This window comes from Oncorhynchus mykiss, chromosome 3, assembly GCF_013265735.2.
Source record: "Oncorhynchus mykiss isolate Arlee chromosome 3, USDA_OmykA_1.1, whole genome shotgun sequence".
In the NCBI taxonomy this organism is placed as follows: domain Eukaryota; kingdom Metazoa; phylum Chordata; class Actinopteri; order Salmoniformes; family Salmonidae; genus Oncorhynchus; species Oncorhynchus mykiss.
Window position 1 is genome coordinate 73048306 of NC_048567.1, and position 3642 is coordinate 73051947.

The following is a 3642-nucleotide window of genomic DNA, read 5'->3' on the forward strand; positions in this document are numbered from 1 at the left end:
TCTCTCCAAATTTGTTAAAAAATGTGTTTACATCCCTGTTAGTGAGCATGTCTCCTTTGCCAAGGTTATCCATCCACCTGACAGGTGTGGCATATCAATAAGTTGTTTGAATAGCATGATCATTACACTGTAAAATGTGCAGTTTTTTAACACAACACAATGTCACAGATGTCTTAAGTTTTGAGGGAGTGTGCAATTGGCATGCTGACTGTTGTGCCATTCATCCACCGCCGTCACCCCATGTTTCAACATGATAAATCACTGCCCCATGTCTCCCAGTTCTTCCATGGCCTGCATACTCACCAGACATGTCACCCATTAATAAGCATGTTTGGGATGCTCTGGAATGACGTGTATGACAGTGTGTTCCCACCAAATATCCAGAAACTTCACACTCCCATTGAAGAGGAGTGGGACAACATTCCACAGGCCACAATCAACAGCCTGATCAACTCTAAGGAGAGATCGCGCTGAAGGAGAGATCGCCCAGAATGAGGCAAATGGTCGTCACACCAGATACAGACTGGTTTTCTGATCCACGCCCCTATCTTTTTTTTTAAGAAATCTGTGACTAACAGATGCATTATCTGTATTCCCAGTCATGTGAGATCTAAAGATTAGGGCCTAATAAATCTATTTCAATTGACTGATTTCCTTCTATGAACTGTAACTCTGTAAAATCATTGAAATGGTTGAATGTTGAGTTTATGTTTTTTGTCACGTTGGAAGCAGTCAATATGGGCACCTCATATGACTGCCTTCATTGAATGTAACTTGATTTACTTTTATCTGTAAGAATGTGTGCCATATATAAACAATTGAATCACCTTGTTTCCAAGTAGAACTCCTAATCATCTTACAAATATAACACAAACTAATGTGACAATGAATGAATGTATTATGGAACTTCCTCTAAATGTCCCTAGACATTCTCTAACACTAGATTTGAATGATAGCCCTCATCATTGAATGTATGTATGCTGTAAATAAACTGCTCTCAAGGTTGAAATGGGTATACCCAAGAGGATACTCATATATCATATACACACATCTCCATATCTCTTTTCTAGTCAACCTGTTGTTGTGACGATGCAGTAACGTGATGTAGGTCTATGAGGCAGCAAAGCCCTGGTCATTTAACCCAGTGTTGTTTCCTGTCTTAAATCCCTGGACAGGTTGGTGGAATGGTTCCCCCAGCCTTCTATCGTTGGTTTGGGTGCTTTATTTGGAAACCACAGGGCTGCTAATCACTGTAGGTTTGTTCCCTTTGTCAGACTCAAGAAAGAGGTCCACGTGTATTAGGACATCTCTCTCTCCTCTGTCTATCTCCCTGTATCGCCTCTCCTCTCATTTCTCCTCTTCCCTTTCTCCCTTAATTTCCTCTCTCATCCAGTCCTCCTCTCTCTCCCCTTTCCCAGTCCTTCTCCCTCTCCTCTTTCCCAGTCCGTCTCTCTCCCCTTTTCCCTGCCCCAGTCCTCCTCTCTCCCCTTTCCCCCAGTCCTTCTCTCTCTCATCCAGTCCTCCTCTTTGTCCCCTTTCCTCTGCCCCAGTCCTTCTCTCTCTCCCCTTTCCCCCAGTCCTTTTCTCTCTCATCCAGTCCTCCTCTCTCTCCCCTTTCCCAGTCCTTCTCCCTCTCCCCTTTCCCAGTCCGTCTCTCTCTCCCCTTTTCCCTGCCCCAGTCCTCCTCTCTCTCCCCTTTCCCCCAGTCCTTCTCTCTCTCATCCAGTCCTCCTCTCTGTCCCCTTTCCTCTGCCCCAGTCCTTCTCTCTCTCCCCTTTCCCCCAGTCCTTTTCTCTCTCATCGTCTTCCTCTCTCTCCCCATTCCTCTGCCCCAGTCCTTCTCTCTCTCCCCTTTCCCCCAGTCCTTTTCTCTCTCATTCAGTCCTCCTCTCTCTCCCCTTTCCTCTGCCCCAGTCCTTCTCTCTCTCCCCTGCCCCAGTCCTTCTCTCTCTCTCCCAGTCCTCCTCTCTCTCCTCTTTCCTCTGCCCCAGTCCTTCTCTCTCTCATCCAGTCCTCCTCTCTCCCCTTTCCTCTGCCCCAGTCCTTCTCTCTCTCCCCTTTCCCCCAGTCCTTTTCTCTCTCATCGTCTTCCTCTCTCTCCCCATTCCTCTGCCCCAGTCCTTCTCTCTCTCCCCTTTCCCCCAGTCCTTTTCTCTCTCATCCAGTCCTCCTCTCTCTCCCCTTTCCTCTGCCCCAGTCCTTCTCTCTCTCCCCTGCCCCAGTCCTTCTCTCTCTCTCCCAGTCCTCCTCTCTCTCCTCTTTCCTCTGCCCCAGTCCTTCTCTCTCTCATCCAGTCCTCCTCTCTCCCCTTTCCTCTGCCCCAGTCCTTCGCTCTCTCATCCAGTCCTCCTCTCTCCCCTTTCCTCTGCCCCAGTCCTTCTCTCTCTCATCCAGTCCTCCTCTCTGTCCCCTTTCCTCTGCCCCAGTCCTTCTCTCTCTCCCCTGCCCCAGTCCTTGTCTCTCTCCCCCAGTCCTCCTCTCTCTCCCCTTTCCCCTGCCCCAGTCCTCCTCTCTCTCCCCTTTCCCCTGCCCCAGTCCTTCTCTCTCTCCCCCAGTCCTCCTCTCTCTCCTCTTTCCCCTGCCCCAGTCCTTCTCTCTCTCCCCCAGTCCTCCTCTGCCCCAGTCCTCCTCTCTCTCCCCTTTCCTCTGCCCCAGTCATTCTCTCTCTCATCCAGTCCTCCTCTCTGTCCCCTTTCCCCTGCCCCAGTCCTCCTCTGTCCCCTTTCCCCTGCCCCAGTCCTCCTCTCTCTCCTCTTTCCCCTGCCCCAGTACTTCTCTCTCTCCTCTTTCCCCTGCCCCAGTCCTCCTCTCTCTCCCCTTTCCCCTGCCCCAGTCCTCCTCTCTCTCCCCAGTCCTTCTCTCTCTCACCCTTGCCCCAGTCATCCTCTCTCTCCTCCAGTCCTCTCTCCCCTTTCCCCTGCCCCAGTCCTTCTCTCTCTCCCCCAGTCCTTCTCTCTCACCCTTGCCCCAGTCCTCCTCTCTCTCCCCCAGTCCTCTTCTCTCTCCCCCAGTCCTCCTCTCTCCTCCAGTCCTCCTCTCTCCCCTTTCCCCTGCCCCAGTCCTTCTCTCTCTCCCCCAGTCCTTCTCTCTCTCCCCCAGTCCTCCTCTCTCTCCCCCAGTCCTCCTCTCTCTCCCCCAGTCCTTCTCTCTCTCCACCAGTCCTTCTCTCTCTCCCCCAGTCCTTCTCTCTCTCCCCCAGTCCTTCTCTCTCTCCCCCAGTCCTTCTCTCTCTCCCCCAGTCCTTCTCTCTCTCCCCCAGTCCTCCTCTCTCTCCCCCAGTCCTCCTCTCTCTCCCCCAGTCCTCCTCTCTCTCCCCCAGTCCTCCTCTCTCTCCCCCAGTCCTCCTCTCTCTCCCCCAGTCCTCTTCTCTCTCCCCCAGTCCTCCTCTCTCTCTCCCCCAGTCCTTCTCTCTCTCACCCCTGCCCCAGTCCTCCTCTCTCCCCCAGTCCTCCTCTCTCTCCCCCAGTCCTCCTCTCTCTCCCCCAGTCCTCCTCTCTCTCCCCAGTCCTTCTCTCTCTCCCTCAGTCCTCCTCTCTCTCCCTCAGTCCTCCTCTCTCTCCCTCAGTCCTCCTCTCTCTCCCCCAGTCCTCCTCTCTCTCCCCCAGTCCTCTCTCTCCCCCAGTCCTTCTCTCTCTCACCCCT